Here is a 24,079-nt window from a genome sequence, read left to right on the forward strand (position 1 = left end):
AATTTTTCCTCCAAACTATTCTTGTTTTGTTTGTTTGTTTGTTAATTGCATACTCGTTTTAAACTCTTTAAAATCCCTCTCCTCACAGTTTCTCAGTATTTGCAGGTTTTTGTCTCAGTCTTTGCAATATATAAGAGAGAACCAACTGTGTTTTCTTCTAAAAGAAACTGAGACAAGTCCGCTGTAAGGACCTCACAGCACAGCGGTGGTTACGTTTCTTTTGAATGTGGCTTGAGGTTGATCTGCAGGCAGCCTTTCTTCTTCCTCTGCACTCAATCGCTAGTCATTCTCAGCCGGCATGATGGAAATACAGCTCTGGAAAAAAATGCGACCACTTAAAAATAAGGAATTCCTTTAATTTTACCAAATTGAAAACCTCTGGACTATAATCAAAAGGAAGATGGATGATCACAAGCCATCAAATCAAGCTGAGCTGCTTGAATTTTTGCGCCAGGAGTATAAAGCATAAAGTTATCCAAAAGCAGTGTGTAAGACTGGTGGAGGAGAACATGATGCCAAGATGCATGAAAACCGTGATTAAAAACCAGGGTTATTCCACCAAATATTGCTTTATGAATTCTTAAACATTATGAATATGAACTTGTTTTTTTTTTTTGTTTTTTTTTTGGCATTATTTGAGGTCTGAAAGCTTTGCATCGTTTTTGTAATTTCAGCTATTTCTCATTTTCTGCAAATAAATGCTCTGAATGACAATAATTTTATTTGAAATTTGAGAGAAATGTTGTCCGTAGTTTATAGAATAAAACAGCAATCTTAATTTTACTCAAACATAAACCTATAAATAGCAAAATCAGAGAAACTGATTCAGAAACTGAAGTGGTCTCTTAATTTTTTTTTACAGAGCTGTAGTTTGTAATTTGTATGATCATAAGATGGTGTCAAAAACATATAAGCAGTAAGTGGGTGTGGCTTAAGCTATACAGTTTGCATAATGCTAATTTAAGTTCTTGTGGCTTTAAACACCATGGCTGATCAGCTCCATTTGCATTCAGCTCCGACTACATTAAATGTACTCGCGTATTGGAACACCTGCTCATGCATTGTTCCCCAAAATTAACTGTATTAACAAAACAAAGAGTGTGTTATGCTATTGTGGAAGTTTCTTCTCTCCAGGAAAGGTTTTCTACAATATTTTTTTTTAATTGCTGTGAGGATTTGTTTGCTTTCAGTGGCAAGAGCATGAATGAGGTTAGTCAGAATGTTGCGTGATCAGCTCACCTCGTCCCCAACAACCAACTTAATCCTGTTCTAGGAAATAGACGCATGGTGTATCTACATTTAGTAGTACCACACTATTCCTGTACACTTACATTTAATGCAGTTCACAACAAGGCATCTCTGAATACAGTATCATATACCGTATTTTTCGCACAATAAGGCACACTGGATTATAAGGTGCATTATGCAACACTAGTAAGAAACAGGGGTGTCGTCATGTTTTCCTTCTATTTCAGCAGGTCTTGCCGCTGGTTGGTGGTGGGGGTAACTGAGTTAAGTAAAGCTAAGCTAAGTAAACAAAACTGTACTTCTTAAAAAAGAACATTTTAAAGTCAAACGAGCGCTGGATTTCTCTCCTGGGTGAGTAAAGCGCTTCTGTTTATTTACAGTAAGCTTAGATTTCCAGATTTTCACTAAGGCTGGGTGCAGCAGCATTAGCATTAGCGGCTAACCGCTAGCCACGGTTATGGTTGGGAAACTCGGCTTCATGGCTCCTTACAACATGACTGGTAAAATTCATACATAAGGCGCACTGGATTATAAGGCATGCTAACGAATTTAAGTGTGCAAAAAATACGGTAGAAACTTAAGTAAGTCAAATTTTGAGGCCGGTTAAGGAATTTGTTACATTTCAATAAAGATTTTGATATTTTACACCATAATCGAAATTATAGATATATCCTATTTCAGTAGGAAAAATGTTGCCCCACCACTACAGATGTTCTCACTTAACCAAGACGTGTTTGATGCTTCACTTCTAACAAACATTGAAAGTCAGTGGTCACTTAAATATTTTCCATATATTTAAGAATATGCCCATCCCTGTGCCTATACACAACCACAGTGTCTCTTGAGGGTTTGCAGTTTGTTGTTTCTTTTTATAAACACAACATAACAATATTTTCAGCTAGAAAATGTAAAATTCTCAGTTATTTCTGAACATAAATAGAAGTGACAAATTTAAAACATGAGTTGAGACTAGAATTTAGACCAAACATATCGTGTTCAAGCATCTCTATCTGGAGTAAGTGTAAAATCAGGCAAACTAGATTTGATACCAAACTATTCCTTCAATTCAACAGAGACTTTTGACCTTGTGAGACCCTGTTTGATAACATGTGACCTGCAAAAGGTCATTGTGTCATCTGTGGCCAAATAATAAAACCCAAGTTGTAAAGAAGTGCCATGTGACCTCTTAATGAGGTAAGAAGGAACTATTTTCGGTTCCTTTAATTTAAGAGCAGCAAGTGATCTAGTCCCATCACAGGTTTTATAAGCATCCCCCATAACTTCCTGTGTGCTATGTTCTGATGATTTGGGAGATATGATGAGTGTTGTGCTGCAGATCATGTGTTCATCTGTCTACATGTGCAGCAGATCTGCTCTCAAGTCTACCTCTGTTTTTCTTATAATTGTGTTTAGTGGATTTTAAGTTAAGTATACTGTCTCTAACTCAAAGGAAGTTCTCAATTTAAGCATCTTGTGCTTCCAATTCTTATCAGACACTGGAGAAACCGTGCGGTGTTGGTGGTATTGCCTGCTGATGATTGAAGAAGTTATAGTGTGCTTTTTGTTTGCTGTTTCGAAGCAGAAAATCTGTTCTTTTGGGTTCTGAATGTAGAGTGAAAATGCTTCAAAGATTCCTCACAGAAGCGTCGCTGCATCTTGAGTTCCAATGTCAAGCCTGTTTTTCTGCATTCAGCAGTATGCAGTGAAGTTTAGCATGAAAATGAAAACAACAGAAAACAACATTTTCACAGTCAGTATATTTCTGCACTTGTTATGCACAGTATAGCAGATGTATTCTCTTGGTATAAACTGTAAACATAAGGTCGAAACATAAAGTCGTAACCTTGTGATCAATTCAGGGGGTTAGAGCCCAGGATTGTTCATGCTATGGTGCTCTTGGACCAGGTAAAGTATTTTGCTCAGGGGTCCAACAGTGGCTGCTTAATGAATATGGGTATTAAATCCACAACCCTGTGGTCAATTGAAGTGTCAAAACACAGGGTAATTCGTGATACAGTGCAACTGGAGCAGAGCAGGTTAAATATCTTGCTTAAGGGTCGAAGAGTGGCTGCTTAATGAGTATGGGTATTGAACCTACAACCCTGTTACAATTCAGGCATCAGAGCAAAAAAAAAATCATCCAAGCTACACTGCCCCTGGAGCAGAGATGGTTAAGTATCTTGCTCAAGACTCAACAATGGCTGCTTTAATTAATGTGGGTATTGAACCTACAACCCTGTGGTCAATTGAAGGGTCAAAGCACAGGGTAATTCGTGATACAGTGCCCCTGGAGCAGAGATGGTTAAGTGTCTTGCTCAAGACTCAACAATGGTTGCTTTAATTAATGTGGGTATTGAACCCACAACCCTGTGGTCAACTGAAGGGTCAAAGCACAGGGTCATTTGTGTTACAGTGCCCCTGAAGCAGAGCAGGTTAAATATCTTGCTTAAGGGTCAAAAAGTGGCTGCTTAATGAGTATGGGTATTGAACCCACAACCCTATTACAATTCAGGCATCAGAGCAAAAAAAATAAAAAATCATCCAAGCTACACTGCCCCTGGAGCAGAGATGGTTAAGTGTCTTGCTCAAGACTCCAATAATGGCTGCTTTAATTAATGTGGGTATTGAACCCACAACCCTGTGATCAATTAAAGGGTAAAAGCACAGGGTCATTTGTGTTACAGTGTCCCAAAAGCAGAGCAGGTTAAATATCTTGCTTAAAGGTCAAAGAGTGGCTGCTTAATGAGTATGGGTATTGAACCCACAACCCTGTTACAATTCAGGCATCAGAGCAAAAAAAAAATCATCCAAGCTACACTGCCCCTGGAGCAGAGATGGTTAGGTGTCTTGCTCAAGACTCAACAATGGCTGCTTTAATTAATGTCGGTATTGAACCCACAACCATGTGATCAATCAATTTAGGGGTCAAAGCAGATAGAATATCCCTGGTTTTTAATCACAGTTTTCATGCATCTTGGTATCATGTTCTCCTCCACCAGTCTTACACACTGCTTTTGGATAACTTTATGCTGCTTTACTCCTGGTGCAAAGATTCTGCAAGCAGTTCAGTTTGGTTTGATGGCTTGTGATCATCCATCTTCCTCTTGATTATATTCCAGAGGTTTTTAATTTGGTAAAATCAAAGTTCAGTCTGAATATTCTGCTATCCCACGACTTTCGGCGTGTCTGTGCATGGATTAAAATAAAATAATTCTTATTTATCCCTCAAAGAACCTCTTTTAGCGCTGTATGAAGCTTACAGCATAACCACCATGGCTGAACTTTAACCTGCAGTGGATGAATTCAGTGCTCTGTGGAAGCCACTATTAGATGATCTGACCAAATCGAATGAATTCAAATTCATTTTCATTTTCTTGCCGTGTTGATACTACTTTTTTTTATGTTGCTGTTTGTTGCAGCAGCTAAACTAAATGCTTTAAAAAAAAACTAATACAAAGAGATCATTGTTGTTACACTGTCTGTTCCACATTTCAAATCACTTTTTACTGTGTTGTCTTTATCATTTTTTGTGCTGACAGGGGGCGCTGCAACTGCAATTATGAGTAATTACTACTTTAATTTCCTTCAAATAGAAAGATTACAAATAATATCACAATACATAACTTAGTACCTATAAAGGCTGTGTATTGACAAGGCCCAGGCAATATAATATGCCTTTTGATGCACAAGTTCCAATTTAATTTATTATGATGCTCTAAGCAAGACACAATATGAAGATTAACCCTTGTGTGGTGTTCATATTTTTGTTACTCGTTTACTTTGTTACTTGTATTTAATTCAGCAAAATTGAGCAATTTTACATTAAAATGTTTTACACATGCTTGCTTCACCTAAATTGCAAGCAATATAAACAGCTTACATGGTTAATATTTGCCCTTTACCTTTCGTATGTTACATTTCTTTCAAAAAGTGCTTCTATTTTTTTATTAGTTTTTTTAATAAAATGTAAACGAAAATGAATTAAACTCAAGATATGAGTAGCAAATTTGTTTAGTTTCAAATCTACAAATGAAGCTAGCGCTTTTTCCAAACCGTGGATCGATTGCACAATCACATTCTTCCTATTTGCGAATCCCAAAAGATCCAGTTGAACAGCAAGCACATGGACGTGCAAGAACCAAACAGACTAATGAACAGTTTCTTCCCACAGGCTATCAGGCTTCTAAACCTGAGTCCTTATTCAACAATTTTATAAGTAAACATTAGAAATAAATTTGTGTGAAAGTGATGGACAATTTTTGGTTTATTTTAAAAAAGCTGTCAGCTTGTGATTATTGTAGAGTCTAAAGACTCGGGAGGGAACTCAGAACTTTTCAGGCTGGAGTTTGGCCAGCTTCTATTTGTCATAGGAAGCCAGTCCCCACTTTTTGATAAGTGTCGGGAGTTAAGAGAGTGCGGAGATAAGAGAGTTAATGAGAGGAGATGGGGAGGTGGAGGGTTGCAAAGACCTAAGTTTTGAACAAACGTGAACAAAGTGGGCATTGTATTTTATAGAGTGTTAAATTAAACAGAATTATGTAAACTTTGTAAAACAATTTATAATTTTCTTACTTTCCAAGTTATGGTTTAACACATAAAATCCCAATGAAAAAATGTAGTTTGTTAGTGTAACATAAAAAGTGGAAAAGTTCAAGGGATGTAAATACCACTTTAAAGTCCTTGAAATGATCTTGTTTTAAACAAGAATGGGTTTATGGTCTATACAAAACATGCTCATGAAGTTCTTTGCACGAAATCCCTCTCACATAAAGAGATCTCACCAGTTCTATTCTCACCAGTTTCAATCCCTTTCAGAATAAGCTGTTTGTACTAGCTAGTTCATGCTTAACTGTCATGAAAGCACAAAACTCATTATTTTAAAAGTGCTTACATCTATCTCCTTCATCGGCTGACTTGTCACATACAGTAGGCACAGATCCCTCCCTCAAAGAAAGTCTGCTGGCTTATCCTGTTGGGTACTGTCTGAGGTTCTCAACCAAAATTGTTGAAATGGCATTTCTTCAACTGATCTAGTGGGCGGAGCCAAGATGAGAGGGAAGGAGCCATTGAAACGGCTCATAGAAGCATATGATTCCTGACACTCTCAAACTCTTTTTGCTGACTCACAGAAAGCGGATGGATATTTTTTGAGCTTGGAGTGTTTATAGGGGAGGTCGAGACTCAAGTGGAAATACAAAAAGCACACCAAAAGTCAGTTTTGCATCATATGTCCAGTTTAAGTCACTGAATGCCTTGACATGTTGGGCAAATGACAAAAAATAACATTGAAACATGAATTTGAAACTCAAAACTAACACCAAACATTTTTTGCCAAACTATTTCTCTATCTTTTGCCGTAGTGTTGTGTTTTTTTTGTATGTGCTTCCACTTCAATGGGTCTTTTGTTCAGTGTTGGGAGTCTTTGTGGGTGTTGAATTCCTAACGTTCTGTAGCGATAAGGCCCTGTGACTCTGTGGTATCTCTGGAGGCCTCAGACCACGCCGGAACCTTCTCTGCTTTAGTGTTTGTTTAACTCTTTAGTTTGTTTTGCCTTCACAGCCACATTCATACTGAAGGACAATGAATGATCATATAGCAGATGAACACAGTGATATTTGAGAAGTGAAATGAAGTTTATAGGATTTACAGAAAGTGTGCAATCATTCTTTAAACTAAATTAGGCAGGTGCATACATTTGAGCACCTCAACAGAAGAATGACATCAATATTTAGTAGATCCTCCTTTTACAAAAATAACAGCCTCTTAACTCTTCCTATAGCTTCCAATGAGAGTCTGGCTTCTGGTTGAAGGTATTTTGGATCATTCTTCTTTACAAAACATCTCCAGTTCAGTCAGGTTTGATTTCAGCTTTCTGATCATGAACAGCCCACTTTAAATCACACCACAGATTTTCAATAATATTCAGGTCTGAGGACTGAAACGATCTAAGATGATCATTCCAGAACATTGTACTTGTTCCTTTGTATGAATGCTTTAGTAGATTTTCAGCAGTGTTTAGTGTTTAGGGTTGTTGTCTTGTTGAAGTATCCAGCCCCTGCGCTTTAACTTTAACAAATTTCTCACTGATTCTTCAACATTGTTCTCAAGAATCTGCTGATATTGACTGAAATCCATGCAACCCTCAACTTTAACACGATTTCCAGTACCTGCACTGATCACACAGCCCCACAGCATGATGAACCACCACCAAACTTTTCCACCATGCATACCGCACCTTAAAATAATGCTAAAAATGAAATTTTAGTTTCATCAGTCCACACAGCACCTTATTGCTTTAACTTTAGCATACCTCAAGTGACTCTGTTTGTGGCGTGTGCTCAGAACAGGCCTTTTCTGCATTAATTACTCTCCCATACAGCTTCTCCTTGTGAAAAGTGCGCTGAATAGTTAACAGTTGAATGATGCACAGTGACTCCATCTGCAGCAAGCTGATGTTGTACAGTAGGTCTTTGGAGCTGCTCTGTGGCTCTGTTGACTATGACTGTTCTCACCATCCTTCCCCTCTGATTATCTGAGATTTTTCTTGGTCTGCCACTTCAGGCCTTAATCAAAACTGTGCCTGTGGTGTTCCATTATTATAACTTACTAAAAAAAAACATAACTCAATCACCTCAAATGATTTGAGTAGACTTACTGTAATATATTAGCGTTTACACTGTGGAGGCTTGATACTGCAGGGAAGTCTGTACAAAATCCATTTTAATAGTCAGGATTGTGAAGGAAATGTTGGATGAGCTGCTTTCCATAAATCTTTGGACATATTGTGTAATCTCTATTGTTCATTTCAAGTTTTTGACTGAAACAAAGACAATTTCTGTCTCCCGCAGAGAGCAGAAAACCTCCATAAACACTAATATCTGTCCCAGAAAAAGCTGTATCAACTGTAGTGAGCTCTTTCCACAGACATAAAACAGATTTGCTCCATTTATTGCTCCTCCTGAGAAGAAAGCTCATCCTCTGTAATGGAGCACTCTGGGATCTTATTACTGAGTATAGGTGGGTGAAGCAGCAGCTCAGAGGAGCTGGAGATGATACAGAATTTCAGGACAGATAACAATAACCGCCCCACAATCCCTGTTCTATTACCACTAACACCATGTTCTGCCCTTCAGCAAATGTACTGTACTGTATGTACATATATGAGATATATACAAAATATATGGCCATAAATTTATATACAGTACCAGTCAGAAGTTGGACACACCTTCTCATTTAATTGTTTTATTTATATTTTTTCCTACATTATAAATAAATACTGATGTCATCCAGATTATGAAGGAACACATAAGGAATCATGTAGTAACTTAAAAGTGTTAAACCAAACTACTCTAGAAAGCATTAAGATGCTCTTATCTGGGGTACTGTAAACTCACAGCTTCTGAGGCTGGTAACTCTGATGAACTTATCCTGTGCAACAGTGCAAACTCTTGACCTTCATTTCTTAAACAAATTTTTATTAATTCTTACCATAATATGGATTAGAACATTTCTCAAATTGGGCTATCCACTGTATACCTGTAACTCTACCTTTACACCTGATGCTCTCAAACACATTAAGAGGCAAGCAATTCAAGTAATTAACTCTTGATAAGTTAAGTATATAAGCACATCTGTTAACTGAAAGCTATTTCAGGTGACTCTACCTCATAAAACTGACTGAGAAAATCCAAGAAGGGTAATGCTGCAGACAGGAGGATTTGAGGATTATTTGTAATTTTGTGTTTTTGTTTTTATGTTGTTAGAGACTTGTAAGATAGCTTTTTCTTTGTTTTATTATTATTATACGCATAAAAGTGACAGAGCCCTTAAATGGCTCAATCTTTTTTGTTGTTGTTGTTTTTTTTTTGTCCTTTTCCTTCATTGATCACTTTCAATGTTACATGTTTGGTAAATATACAGTACCAGTCAAAAGTTTGGACCCTCCTTCTCTTCAATGTTTTTTATTTTATTTATTTCATTTAATGTATTTTTTACATTGTAGATTAATATTAAAAACATTAACAATTAAGGGGCACATATGGAATTATGTAGTAAACAGTAAAAAAGTGTTTGTCCTCCACATTAATCCCCTGATCTAAACCTGATGAACTGAGATGGTGATTTGAGGTAATTTTGGGATGAGCTGGAGCTTTACAGCGTGAAGAAGGAAAAGCAGCAACTTTTGTTCAGCACCTCCAGAAACTCCTACAAGACGCTGAGAAAACTATTCCAGGTGATTCAACCTCATGAAGACACTGAGATTAAAATACCAAGAGTGTGCAGATCTGTCCTCAAAGATAAATGTGAGAACAATCTAAAATATAAAACAGATTCTGGTTTGTTTACCACTTTTTGTTCACAGAATAATTCTGCATATGTTGCTGTAGAGCTTTAATATAGTATTCAATATTAAATTTACAATGTAAAGAAATCCTAAAACGAAACTAAAAACACATTGAACAGGAAGAGGTGTGTCCAATTAATTTAATTAATTTTAACAAAACAAAAATGTATTTAAAAAGAAATAAAATGATGCCAAAACGTGTTTTTTTTTTAAGAAGTATACAGGTATATGCGCATGTTTAAGATTTCTGAGGTGCAAGTCTATTTAATAAAAGCACTTATTACTCATACCAACAAACCAACAATTTTCTGTTCCTTCTTTTACAATAAAAGCAGAGTAAAGGTGATGATCAAAAGAGTATATCACACGTCACGCCCCCTCCTCTTCCTCCACCCCAATGCAGTTTAAACACACCCACTTGCCCTTGTCATCCTCTTTTTCTGCTTCTGTTTGTTCTGCCACTGTTCCTGCTTCACCCTCAAGTTTGATTGGAGGGTGGGGCACAAAGTACGGTGGCCGAGAAAGCCCAACGCAGTGCAAATTGAAAAGCGCTGCAAAAGCACAAAACACATCCATCAAAATTACAACACAGGCGCAGCAAATAGAAAAACGCGCTGCAAATAGAAAAACGCGCTGCAAATAGAACCACAACACAATGGAAGTGAGTCACAACACAACGGAATTTTCCCGGGGGACCTTAAAAGATACTGTACCAGCTAAGCTGCGTCTTCAGTAACGTCTCGGACTTCACTATGTGTACAAAGGACAATAAGTGGCAAACAAGGCGTTTTGTGAAGCAGAACTTTTAATAATATGCACACAACCGTGGTAATCACAGGTAATAAACATAACTTACTTTTCAGAAGCTTGTTTGCCACTTATTGTCCTTTGTATACAGCTGGTACAGCATCTTTTAAGGTCCCCTGGGAAAATTCCGTTGTGTTGTGACTCACTTCCGTTGTGTTGTGGTTCTATTTGCAGCGCGTTTTTCTATTTGCTGCGCCTGTGTTGTAATTTTGATGGATGTGTTTTGTGCTTTTGCAGCGCTTTTCAATTTGCACTGCGCTGGGCTTTCTCGGCCACCGTAACAAAGCCTCCAACCCGAGCCCAGTCATTAAACCCTGACTAAAGTTTTACACCCACTTCTGCTGGAGCAGTTAAACTGTTTTAAGGTGTCTTTTTGCAGACTGTCCACATTTAGGGATAAAAACAGTGGAAATGACTTCATATCAGTTCCAGTTTTAATACTGTATTTTTCACACTATAAATTGCACTGGATTATAAAGCGCGCCATCAATAAACATCTATTTTTTGCTCTATTTTCATACATAAGGTGCACCAGATTATAAGGTGCACTATGTGACACTAGTAAGGAACAGGGAGGTCGTGTTTTTCCTTCTAATTCAGCTTAAAGCTAAGCTAAGTTAAATAAACAAAACAAAACACTGTATTTCTTAAAAATATATTTTCTTTTAAAGTCAAACCAGCACTGAATGTTAATCTACACAGATTTCCTGAAAACTGTTTATTTGGGTGAGTAAAGCACTTCTGTTTATTTACAGTAAGCTAAGATGTCCAGATTTCCAGTTAGGCTGACGCTAGCTAGCGCTAGTCACGGTTAGCGGCTAATGCCGCCTGACAGCGCTACACTGAGGAACCCTAAGTGTTTTCGGTTAAGCCAGGGCGATATTACCTACCAGTTTGTCCCACGTAGCTTGTTTTAACACAGTAAACATACAGACTACAGTCCAATATACTCGCCTCTGAACAGCAAAAGAGCTAATGCTTAGCACGGTTAGCAAGTTATGCTAATGCTGCTCCGGCAGTGCTAGCTGGGGTTAGCAGCAGACTAGATGCCGGTAATACTTCTGAACAGGGAAAGAGCTGGAAACTAGCGCAGTTAGCGGCTAATGCTAATGCTGCTCCAGCAGTGCCAGCTGGGGTTAGCAGTAGGCTACAGGCAGATAACAATCATGTCTGAACAGTGAAATAGCTAGCGCTTAGCGCGGTTAGCAGATAATGCTAATACTACTTCAACCCCAGTGCTGGAGAACTAAACTGAAACTCCTGTATAACACTTTAATTTTCAGCAGAGTGGCTTTAAAGCTTCCTACAACCTGACTGATAAAATTCATACATAAGTTGCACTGACGATCTTTGGAAAAATTAAAATTATTGTGTGGTAGCTCACTAGGAGGTGGTGTTATCCACTGCACCACACCAACCACTACATACTACATATATTATACATATATACTATATTTAATACATAGTAAAAAATAAAGAATACATTATAATATATATGTACCTGAACACAGGTGTGGAATGTTGACAAAATCTGTATTTTCATTTAAAATATGCTTCATAAATGACATTAGGTCATTATATTTATCACCATTCTGCATAGAACTCTGATATTTGTGATATTAAAGTGATTTATGCTGATTCTGCATTAATACCCTCACACTCTCAGTCTGCTGTTAGTGGGTTGGACTTCACTGTGTTCCAGATTTAAAAGCAATCTCTGCAGCTGTGGTCTTTGACGTGGGCCTGTTAAATGTGTGTTTGCACGCTGTAGCCGCCAGAGGGTGACAGAGCCCCGCACAAACAGAAGAACCTTAGATTAGATTATTATCCGGAGAAAATTATTTTAATATAATTATTATACTCTATAGATTCCCGCGAAATCAGTGTATTAAATACCAAAAACACACTTAACCCTTTTAGGCCTGAATTATGCTGTTTTTATGTCTGTGAAAAAAAAATATATATATATATACAATCTAAAATATATTCTAATAAAAATAATAATAATATAATATATATATATATATATATATATATATATATATATATATATATATATATATATATATATATATATATATAATATCAAAATATACAATAATAAAATTTGTTTCATTTGTTTCATTGTTTCATAAATCATTTGTTTGTTCATTTTATATAACATTTTAATATAAGGTTTAATTCCACAAATAATTCCTAAGCAGCAATATAAACTCATAACTACTAGTGTGATTAATCGCAATTGTTCTTTTTTTGATGCATTTTTAGAGTGAATATTTAAATAAATAAAATATAAATACAATTAAAATAAATAAAAGAATGAATTATGTTTATTTTAATGGTGTTAATTATAATACTAGTATACACTTGTACGTTTGAAGGCAGGTAAAGCCAGCATGGATCGCTAGAATAAAGAACGCATAATAAATTGGATAGAGGAAACTTTTTTTTTTTTTTTTTTTACTTTTATTGTAAAATTCTTAGCTTGGTTGTAAGAATTTCAGCATTAGAACTTAATTTTCTAAGCATAAAAAGGAGTTTTTACACCTGTAGTTGGTTTCTATGGTCCGGATCAGTTGAGGAGTTTGTATATTTGGAGTGTTTCTCTCTTTGTTTGGTTTGGTTTCACACAGGCATTAACCTAAGCGCACCAAAATGTGCATTGTGCACCCATTAACCACACAAGTACATTGTCTCCTCTGACTTGCTACAGACAGTACATAAATAATTGTGTTGTAAAATATTGCAGAATATTGTTTTTATACTCAGAACACACAAATACACAGTAAAAATATATATTTTATTTTCCCACAGTAACAATGTAGACCGTGTACATTCCAACCACCGAACAGTTAAGGTGAGTTGGTGGATGCTCGGGTCCCAACCATGTTTATAGTTTAATATTGAGCTGTTCACCACACAAGTTTTTATTTTACAATATTATATATGATTGATATGATTATATCTGTTTTTAAAATTTACCCTGAATTTGCTGTTAAAATATGAACATTCCTATTCCGATGTTTATTGTAAATTTAAAGAACTCATAAAAGGTTAAAAACATTGTTCATATTCTAATTTTATGGTCTATAGTAAACATCTTTAAAAACTGTTCAATGCTAGGAGTGCACACTAGTAAAGAAAGAGTCAGACCATGGAATGGGACAGTTTTAAATTTTTTATTAAGCTCACCAGAACTGTTTTAATGCCATTTGTCTGTTCCCCAAGAGCCATGTCTGCAGCGTGGGTAAGTCAGTGGTGGCTTTAAAGGAGGAGCGGGCTTACTGATCATGTCTTTATAGATAGACATGCTGTGAATTGTGGGTAATGGAATGTACTACCTGGTTCCTTTCTAGGGGGTAAACCAGTGAACTTCAAAGAACTAAATTGTTTGTATTTAATATTTAGGACTAACATGTTGTTTGTATGGTTGTTTGTGTTGCTTATCGAATGTATAATATTGTCCAGTTAAAAATAATTGTTTATTATGTTATGAAATGTTTAAAGAAATGTTTAAAAAAGTGATTAACCTTGCTGTTTAAAATAGGCTGAGCCATTCTTTTAAAAAGGGGACTGTTTGCACTGTGTGTGGGGGGGAGGGGATGTTTATTTTATTCGGGGCTTTGTTTGTTATGGTGGTGAAGGTTGCTCCCTAAACTAGAAGTTTGTTTAAAAAAAAAAAAGGTTCTTCCATGCTAAGAATAAAAAAAAAAGATGGATTTTGACTCCTTAATGTGCCTCCCTGCCATGCATTTGGTCACACCCTGACAAGTGGTCTACATGTAAAAAGCAGACAAATTTATTGTATACAATTACAGTAAAAAAAAATAAATAAATAAAACTATGCTGTATCTGTTTCAGTCTGGCCACAGCACACTATCCACCTCACAAGCACTGTTTTCCCTGACCAAGCAGCAGGAAAATATACCCTAGCATGGTGAATCCAAAATTATTATTTTTATTTTTATTATTATTAGTAGTAAAATAATATAAAATAGTGAACAAATGTGCAAATAGTAAAATACTGTAAATACTGTGTAGAACACAAAGAACACAAAGAGCTGCCACTGTGATCAGTAGATCACTGGTTCGAATCCTGTTCATGCAGCTTTTCATCACTCCCCACATCACTCTAAAGGGTAATGTCAATCAGCACAGGGCTTCTGTGAGCTGATGTATCAGAACCGAGATGCTGCGCTTTCCTCCCAGTGCACTGTGATGCTACTCTGCAATGCTACATCAGCATCAGTTAAAAAAAAAGAGGCGGTGGCTGACTTCACATGTATTGGAGGAGGCATGTGCTAGTCTTTACTCTTCCGGTGTTGGAGCATCACTAGTGATAGGCGGAGTCCTATTGAATGGGTTGGCTAATTGGCTGCATAAATTAGAAATAAAACTATGATGAAAGTGTGTTTTAGAACTGCAATTTGAGTATAAAGCAGGAATTGTGCTTGTAGTTTAGCAGAAATCTGTGTTACATGTTACATGTTTTGGTCATTGTGTCTCGGGCACCAGTTTTTGTGTGTAAACAATTGAGAAAAATTGAAATCAACAATGTAGAAAATAAATAAATGAAACAAATTCGACAACACACAATGTATGTGCTATTTAATATACAGTAGGTGTAAAAGAGCATTACTGTTCATCATCAATTATGCTCATTTTATTAATCTAATTAGCATACTAATTAACAGCCCACTACTACAGTGTGTGTGTGTGTGTGTGCAGATGTGCTCCAGCTGTTCACACAGCCACCTCACCGGTCACGTGCTCCGCCCTGGAACGTGTGTGTCAATCCCGCTCTCTCTTTCTCCGGCTGTGGAATGTGAGCGAGGCGCTCTGCGGCCAATCAGCAGCGCGGCTCGAGTGTCCCCGCCAATGGGCTCGCGGCAGGGGGCGGGGCTTCGCGCGGATCGTTTTGCAGGCATGGGAACGCGGGGAGCAGCCAGTCGGCTGAGGCTGCAGCGCTGGGAGTAATGGAGAGACTGCAGCTTTAACACAGTATTAAACTAAACCAGAGGAGAGGAGCTCCAGCTACTGCCGCATTCGGACCAGGAGAGACCCGGGACATGGTGAGTTCAGCCCCTGAGCTCGGGGTTTGGTGGAGTTTGGTCTAATTCTGTGTTAAAAAAAAAGCTGAGAAAGTTGGAGATGTTGGGTTTGGTTCAGTGAGTTAGTTGGTAGAAATGGAGAGGGAGGGATTTTTTATCTGCCTGACTGTTCAAATAGAGTTTAACAGAGAGTTTAAAAGCGCGAGGAAGACCAGTTAATATTTCATTTAACTCAGAAATAGTAGTAAACTAGCATGTTCCCGTCTTTGTCTGTGTTATTTAGCTTCGCTTGCTACATTTGTCCACAGTTTGGAGATTTGAAGGAGTGGCTAGAGGGGCTGTTTGGTTTGGGCAGCTAATGAACTTAAGTTAAGTTACTTAGTTAACCTAGCTAGCTAGTTAGCTAATTGAGTGTTGACAGTTTTTCAAAACGTTTTGTTTCCTTATTATTAAACTTTACACAGTCTCTGTGGTGTTTATTTAAGTTGTTAGTTAGTAAGTTAGCAGTGGTTTAGCATTTTTGGCTGGCAGTGTTTATCATTAAACAGGGTGTTTAAACAACTCTTAAAAACTAATATTGTGCTAATAGAGCTACACGACATTGGAAATAACTGACACTGTACACCATGTAACTTACATGAAGGTAAAATATGAAGGAACACACAGGGAATCATGTAGTAACTTAAGAGTGTTAAACAAACAATAATACAAAATGCATGTGTGTAGGTGAGCCTGGTAACTCTGATAAACTCTTGGTCTCCCTTTCCTGGGGTCATTCTGATGAGTGCCAGTTCCATCATAAAATTTTTGATGGTCTTTGCAATGGTCTTGCACTTGAGGATACTTTCAAAGTTGTTTATATTTCTCGAAATCGATTGACCTTCATTTCTTAAAGTATTTATTAATTTTTTTTTTCTACTTAAGCCCTATCTGAAAGGTATTAGTTTCTTAGCGGGTCCTGGGGTGATTTTTTCTTTTATGGGAGGTCCTCTGAAATTTTATTCCCGTCCGAAACAAGACGTCCTCTGAGAAAATTACAGGCTGAATTACCTACTGTTTTTCACTGAACTCCCTGGTCATTCTGGTCATTTTAGTCCTGTCCAGACGCACATTTCAGAGTTTTGTCGCCTCATGTTTAATAAAATAGCTATTTGCCCACTACCACACACCGTAATAATACTTTAGGCTCACGTTTTAACAGAAATCCACGTAAACACAACAGCAAGTGGAAATGGAGGAGCTACTGAACACAATGCCATGTGACTAAGAAAGATGTCCCCCTGAGAAACTAATCCCGACCGGATAGGGCTTTAGTTGAGTTGTTTGTGCCATAATATGTAGTAGAACATTACTCAAATAAGGCTATTTACTGTATACCAACTTAACTTCTTCACAACAGGCAAGAAATTCAAGTAATTAACTGTTGACAAGTTCAGCACTGCTGTTAACTGAAAGCCATTCCGGGTGACTCTACCTCATAAAGCTGACTGAGAAAATCCAGCCATACGAATGTGGAAATCCAGGTATATATATATATATATATATATATATATATATATATATATATATATATATATATCTAGCTAAGTTATATATTTGTTTAGCAGCCTTACATCAGCTGATATCATGGCCAATAAAAGAAGGAAAGGATAAAATAATCATTGTTATTTCATCTAAATGTATGGCTTTCCTTGACAGAGCTGCACAATAATGAAAAATGCTATTTAGATAAAATAACAACACTACTCTATATCCTCTTATTTATTTTATTAACAACAATATAAGTGACTGTAAGGCTGTGGAATAAATATATAGCATAAATATTTTTTACATGTAGGTCATATAAAGTACTATAGTGTGCCTCTTCTGCTTCAGTGTGTTTTTTTTTTCTTTTAATTTTGTTTTTTTGCATTGTAATTTTAATATCAATTAAAGCTACGCAGAAATATTTTAAACAAAAAGTGAACTCTGTACCATGGAGTTCTAAACTAAACTCAACTGAACTCAACTGATACACCATGGGACAGAGAGTAAAGCTAGTCTTAGACTGCATTTTGTATATGATTTGTAGATGTACATCAGTTCAGTGTCTGGTATCGTACCTAATATTTATGACGTGTGTGTCTTTGATTAAAAGTAATGCACCCTTTTTTTAAAAAGTAAAAACCATTTGCTTTTTTTTCTGCACTCTTTAATTTAATTGTAAAAAGAGTGGTTCTTAAAAAGCAGTAGTTCTTAGTCTTGTCCTCAGGGATTTATACTTTCTTTTATGCTGGATTCTTATGTGTTTTAAGGAGGTCAATGGTTACCTAAGGACCTGGTTAAGTACCACTGTCCTAAAAAGTCATGTTTAACAAATACATAAAAAATATAAAAAATATATAAGAGAACCGTATATTATAACCTTTATAATGCTTTAGGAACTTTCACCTACACCCCTAAGAAGTGGTTATTCTATTAGTGGTTATTCTAGTTTTGAAAACTCCAAATACAACCTAACTGCTCAAATGATCACATGATTCACATGATTAAATTTGTCTGTGTGACATGCTTTAGAAAAAGTGTTCTTCAAGGGATATTTTATGTTTTTTAGGAAAGGCAGTAAGGATAAACTTTAAGAATTATTGTGGTGTGTAATTTGCTTTTTACCTGGCTAAATGGTTATTCTCTATGATGGAAATTTCTGGTGTTTGTTCTTTATAGTCGCTTTGGAAAACAAGTTGTTTTAAAGATGTAAAAGTACTTTTTATTAGCTGTATGCAAAGAAAAAGAAGAATATGATGCTGCTTATACTTGGTCATGGCTTGTGACTATACTGCTTGTTATGCAGCAACAAGTTATCTATTTGATCTTCATTTCCTGTACTGTGATATAGATGGTTGCTGTCTTAAAGTTTGATACTTTTACGTGTACTTATGCATTCCTTTAAATTCGGGGGAAGGCAACTGTTTAGTCTGATCAGTCTGAACTCAGTAATGGCGTATTTCAGGGGGACGAGTTTTTTTTGCTTGAGAGATGGATTCGTTTACACTGCTGTAGCAAGTGGCTTGAATGTGTCTCAGACCATCCTCTAAAGTGGTTTAAGTGATCGGATTTGTGTCTTTTTTTTTTATTTGTCTCAGGTCATCTTCTGAAGTGATTGGATTTTTATCTATTTTAAATGCGTCTCAGACCATCTCCTGAAGTGGTTTGAGTGATCGGATTTGTATGTGTGTAAATATTGTCTCAGATCGTCTTCTGTAGTGGTTTTAGTGATCTGATTTGTATGTATGTTAATAGTGTCTCAGACCATCTCCTGAAGTGGTTTGAGTAGTCGGAATTGTATCTGTTTTAACTTGGTCTCAGATCATCTCCTGAAATGGTTTGAGTAGTCGGAATTTTATCTGTTTTAAATATGTCTCAGACCATCTCCTGAAGTGGTTTGAGTGAATGGATTTCTGTTGGTATCCGTTTTAAATGCATCTCAGATCATCTTCTACAGTAATTTGAGTGATCAGCTTTGTATGTGTGTTAATAGTCTTTTAGACCATCTTCTAAAGTGGTTTGAGTGATTGAATTTGTATCTGTTTTAAATTTGTCTCAGACCATCATCTGAAGTGGTTTTAGTAAACAGATTTATGTGTGTTAAATGTGTCTTGGATCTGTTTACACTTGCATAAGTGATTTGGTGTTATCCAGATGTAATCCTGATACTTTATTTAAGAATTCAAATTCTTCTCTTTATTTTCTTCTTTTAAAAGCTCTGTTTCAGCTGTTAGAACCTTTTTTTCTGAAACATTTTTTCACCCCTTGCTTTAAAAAAAGTCCCTCAGTCATGCTCCAAATTGAAGCCTTCCAGGAATGTTAGTTTCAATTATCCCTCCTCCAGCTCACCGTTATGTTTCAGGCACGCTAGTTTCCTCGCTCACAGAGCTGCCGTGCTTTCAGGAATCCACTGGCCAGAAGGCGAAGGCCATTCCTGATGCTGGTCAGATATGAGAGAGGGAGCTGTTTGATGTGTTGGTGTATTGTCTGGCGCCATGCTTGTCCAACTCGCTTTGCATCAGTGTGAGGCAGGGGCCAGATTTGCTCCTGCTGCTGCTAATTTGCTTAGCAAATAACAGCGTCCTGTGAACCTGCTGTCCCCCCACCTCTTTAGTTAACTACTCAAGGAATGCTTACTGAAGATAGTGGCTCTGTCTAGAACCCAAACAACTCAAAGAACCATTTATGTGTAGTTATTTACATTAACAAGTTCTTGTGTATAATAGAAAACCTTGTAGTTTTGTGGAAAGTTCTTTACAATAGAAGCTTTCAAAAACTGTTCTTTATAGAAAGAACATTATTTTAGCCTGAAATATCATGCCATATGACCCACCCCAATAATCACACCAGGGTACTACTTTTTTGCTGTTTTAAGCAAAAGAAAATTCACGCTGTTCTTATATCCCAATATATATCTACTATATAAAGTAGATTTTACTTTAATCCTGGATATATGGAGATATTTGAAGTGCAGTTTTAGTATCATGACATTTTGTTACAACTCAGATAAAAAGTTTGTATCTCAGATTGAGGTGTGCCATATCGTATCGTATGCAATAATAAAATTAAATTTTTACCTTTTGTTGCAGTCGTGAAATATTTTTTTGTAATTCTGTGTTTTGTCATATCGCCAAGAATATCGTTGTCGAAAAAAACATGATATAAAACATGATGTAATCTTCAATATTTTGTTTTGCCATAACCTTTTTAAAAAAGATTTTAAGAATATATTGTACCTTGTTTTATACAAGTTAGAATAGATATATGGGCTGTACAAAATCCCTCACACATACTAGAGATCTTACCAGCATTGTTTTTGCCAGTTTCAGTCCCTTTCAGAATGAGACATTTTAAGGGCTCTGTCACTTTTATGCAAATAATGGAAGCACAAAACTCATTATACTCATTGAAAGTGCTTACATCTCCCTCCCTGATTTTTCACAGACAGTAGGTACAGATCCCTCCCTCAGACAAAGTCTGTCAGCTAATCCTGCTGTGTACTTTCTGACTGAAATGGTGGATTTTTTAATGATCTAGTGGGTGGGGCTCTGGTGGGGTTGAGGTGAAGGGTTGGGTGAGGGGTGGTACCAGGTTGGTTCTATGCAGGTTTCTTTTTTCTTGTGATGTTTCGATCTATTTGTTGACATGTAAAGATTTGAAACAGACAGTGATTTTTTTAAAGTGTTATGTTTAAACCCCGCCCACTATATTGCCGCGTTGTTGATTGGATACAATCATATTTTACAGTACGATGAATATGATTGAACTATTGATTTAAACAATCACTTTGCTTACAGTTAGTTACACAGTATATTGTGATGCACTGAAATGCATCACAATATGATGATACGTATCACATCGCCAAGTACTTACCAGTACCCGGCTGTACTTGAAAAAGGAAACTGTATCCAGACAAAAGGGTCTGCAATATTGTGGAATGACCACTGATGGTCTGGTACCAGTGTCGCCCATCAAAGTGTGATCAATTTATTATGCAGCAAATGAAAAAATGTATGTTGTAAAAAAGAAACAATATGAAAGCATAAGAATCTGAGACACTTACCACACAACCAGACTGGGATGGTTAGATAACTGTGTCTTAACATCTGTGTTCTTCAAGAATAGACAACCAGGGTCATGAGTGCCAAATGCTCATTAATGAGATTCATAGAGATCCCAACTTAAAGGAGGTTTGGTGCCAGATATGACAAGACACTTTCAGAGGTCTAGTGTAATTGTAAATGTCCAAGTTGTGTAACTGTAGATCTCATGTTAATAGATTAGTGATAAAATACTTCAAGTAAATTGAGTTAGTTTGTACCATTCTTGGTTAACCAAGATCCTGTGTTGATTTTGAGTAAAGCCCTACTAATTAAGAAGCCTATGGAGTTTTGCCAATTGTGTTCTAGCTGAGAAGTGGGTCTAGAGTTCTGGAGCCAAAGGGGTGGAGGCATTAGTGTGTGTACAAATGTAATCAAGCTGGAGGACAGCGATTCAGGGAGTGAATCAGTTGCCAGGGAGGGGTCCAATAACTTCAAGAACCTCATTTAAACACACTACTGGCTGTGATCTCATTATGTTCTCACTGTCTTCCCAATTTGGTTTCATATAAACAGTAAACAGAAAATCAGAAAACTCTATAGATTGTCTTACTGGATAAGTATTAAGCCTAGTCTTGGATTGTACAGCCCTTTAAATGGAGAATCTCAATTGAAAAGATACTGAATGTAGAAGGACTAGGCTAGGAAACTACCCATGCATGTCTATATGTTTGTTTATTCTTTTTGTTGCATCCATTGCTGACACAGGATGGTAAATCACACACACAGCTTGTCTAGTCCTTGTAGAGAAGCATGGCCAATTTGAAATAACTCTGATAAGAAGATTAGCATACCTGATTGATAGCCCAGCATTGGGCTGTGGTGCTGTGGAATTGTGTTCTCTAAAAAAAAAATGGGACTTCGTCCAGTAATTTTGGGATCAATTGGGGAATCATGGATGAGATCCTGACACTCTAGTTGCTAAATGCAATCAATTCCTCCAGATTCTCCAGAAATAGTAGAAAGCTTGACTTTTTAATATGTCAATGTGTCACGGTGAAGGAAGCTGTTGTTTTGCTCTGATTTTTAACATCACTCTTATGCAACACTCTGGAGGCTACTATGTCTACTAATCGGTAAAGCTACCGCATCCAGGCCTGTTTCCAATGGCCGATGTTTCCTCGTGAGCCGCTGAGAAGCAGCTGGAGAACCTACGCCATTCTCTGAACGCACTTTTAAATCCCACTGAATCAGCACGTTCCGTTCTGAGCACTGGACATCTACCAAGCACCTTCCAAAGAAGCGCAAAACCGTGAAGCTGGGTTCATTGCTTCTGTTCCTAGAGGGTCGGTTTGATGTCATCTAGACTATTTTAGTAGTCAACTAATCTGCTGATTATTTGTTTGATTATGAGATTAGTCACGATTATTTTTTGTCACGCCCTTCATTTGTTCTTCTGACTGGTGAGGACAGCTAAACATTTAGGCCCCAAGACCAATGTTGCAGTACATTTGATAATTTGACAAACTTTTAATAAACTAAAAATTATAATCGTTGCAGCCCCAATGTCTTTAGATGTCTGGGTATAGACAACCTCAAATTGCTCACCTTCCGGGACTTTTAATTTTATATTTTGGATATATAAGAGCATTTATGAAGTCTCAGTATAATTTTAAATAGCACTTTATATTTTTTTGTTAAGTAAATATGGTAACAAAAACTCATTCCCATCGCACACTAAGGTTCACTTTCCAAATTTGGCAAGTCCATCACACACATAAGGCTACATTTACCAAATCTGGTGTGTATTCTGTCTTTTTAGCCACTCTTGTTAATTGATATATGTCTGAATAAAGCTACATTCACATTACGAGCCACATTGCTTAAATCCGATTTTTTGCTCAGATTGGATTTGGCTATTCTGAGGGTTCACATTCACAAATGTAAGTGACCTGTAACTGTGTGTAATGTGAACGAATCTGTCCCTGAAACGGCTCACATGCGCACATTGATAAGTGTATAAACGGCGCCTTTTTCTTTGTAGATCGGTTGCACAGTTCCGTTCCGTTTCGGTATAAGAAGATTTGTATCTGTGCAGAGATTTGTATCTGTGAGTCATTTAATGGTAACATTAATGCCGAAAAGTAAACTGAGATGCACAAAATTAGCTTGGCTTTAAAACAACAAAACAACATAATGCAAAACCACATACTGTGCACATTACAAAGGCACAACTGTGGATGAAGAAGGTACATATACTACCTGTTTTTATTTCCAATAAAGAATAAATGGAAAATTCTGAAATGTGACCACGACAACACCGTACTCACATTTTAACACATGTTTGCAAAAAGAACGGAACTAAATAACACTGAAAAAACACTTAATTGCTTGTCTTGTGAGAAGGAATGGCAACATTATAAAGTGGTAAATGCTTTACCGTTATTGCAGGTTGTTGCAGGCCTGAAGTGCAGGAATGGATGTAGATTGTTCCAACATTTTGTGATTTAGGGTTGGCAGTAATATTGGACATCTGTAGTCATAACATCTTGTCCAAAAAGCCGTGCCGTTGAATTTGGAAAGAAGAGAGCAGACTAGGAACTCTGACAGTAGCGATGAGCTCAATGATTATGATCAAATTCCCTCATTCATGACTGTTAGAGGAGAGGATGAGTCTTCTTATCTCTGTTTGCCTGAGAACACAAGACAAAACATGACGCTTCCTCCTGAAGATCTCAGATATTGTGCCCATTGATTTGTACCATTTAAGTTTAGAGCAGGTTGACAGTGGATCAGACACAGCTAGTGCTGGGCGATATGGGAAAAATCATATATCACGATATGGATTTTTTTTTTATATACAGTCATATATGAAAAAGTTTGGGCACCCCTATTAATCTTAATCATTTTTAGTTCTAAATATTTGGGTGTTTCCAACAGCCATTTTAGTTTGATATATCTAATAACTGATGGACACAGTAATATTTCAGGATTGAAATGAGGTTTATTGTACTAACAGAAAATGTGCAATATGCATTAAACCAAAATTTGCAAGCACGCCACAA

General features: G+C 36.8%; 2 protein-coding genes and 1 long non-coding RNA gene across 5 annotated transcripts in view; 2 read left to right on the forward strand and 1 right to left on the reverse strand.

Annotated features, from left to right (window-relative positions):
- fam167b (family with sequence similarity 167 member B) overlaps nucleotides 1-24,079 on the reverse strand; it is a 679,430-nt gene that overhangs the window by 357,455 nt on the left and 297,896 nt on the right. The gene's annotated exons all lie outside the window — the stretch shown is intronic.
- On the forward strand, nucleotides 2-4,748 carry LOC125780994 (uncharacterized). Its single transcript, XR_007424042.1, has 2 exons — nucleotides 2-3,700; nucleotides 3,972-4,748. It is a non-coding gene; the product is annotated as an uncharacterized LOC125780994 (long non-coding RNA).
- The window catches only part of arhgef10 (Rho guanine nucleotide exchange factor (GEF) 10), a 135,182-nt gene continuing 126,427 nt past the window's right edge, over nucleotides 15,325-24,079 (forward strand). For 2 of the 3 annotated variants that reach the window (XM_049463558.1, XM_049463560.1), the window contains exon 1: nucleotides 15,326-15,471. The gene's annotated coding sequence lies outside the window, so the exon portion shown is untranslated. Of the gene's footprint in view, nucleotides 15,472-24,079 lie in introns of all 3 variants that reach the window. The other variant, XM_049463559.1, reaches the window with a different exon arrangement.

Source organism: Astyanax mexicanus, chromosome 14 (assembly GCF_023375975.1).
Source record: "Astyanax mexicanus isolate ESR-SI-001 chromosome 14, AstMex3_surface, whole genome shotgun sequence".
In the NCBI taxonomy this organism is placed as follows: Eukaryota; Metazoa; Chordata; class Actinopteri; order Characiformes; family Acestrorhamphidae; genus Astyanax; species Astyanax mexicanus.